This window comes from Octopus bimaculoides, chromosome 27 (assembly GCF_001194135.2).
Source record: "Octopus bimaculoides isolate UCB-OBI-ISO-001 chromosome 27, ASM119413v2, whole genome shotgun sequence".
Lineage (NCBI taxonomy): Eukaryota > Metazoa > Mollusca > Cephalopoda > Octopoda > Octopodidae > Octopus > Octopus bimaculoides.
Window position 1 is genome coordinate 16,375,810 of NC_069007.1, and position 600 is coordinate 16,376,409.

A 600-nucleotide genomic window follows, 5' to 3' on the forward strand; every position below is an offset into this window, starting at 1 on the left:
ATATACAAACATATTTATATATGTATGTATGTATAAATATGTGTGTTTATATTTACACTCTCACATGTGTATGTATAAATAGAGAGGTGGAGTGAGTAAATGAAAGGCACGTTGTCAAACTGCGGAACAATGCATTATGTTTATGTTTGTTTATTTATCTTGTGTTCTTTTTTTGTGTGTGTTTTACTTTTAACTGTATATTTTCCCCTTTCTTTGAACAATCACAAAAAATATAGCTCGCACGCACACACACTCACGATCACACACACACACACGCACACACACACAAACATGTGCACACTGACGAAGCACATAGGAGGTGGTGAGTGGTATGAAGAGGTGGGTAAAGGTGGGAAACTGTTTGGTAGAGGTGATGGGAGCTGGCAGAGGATTGAAAGATGAAAGGAACAGGAAAAACAACTCAAACAAAAAACGCCGCATTCGGTTAATCCATATTGCTACAAAATAGGAGGAGTCTTTACATATAACATGTATTTTTTTGTATGGTGAGGTTTGTTTCGCATTGTATGTTGGTGTTTGGGTGTCTACAGATGTTGTTTCGTTGTGTAAGATATTATATATATATATATATATATATAT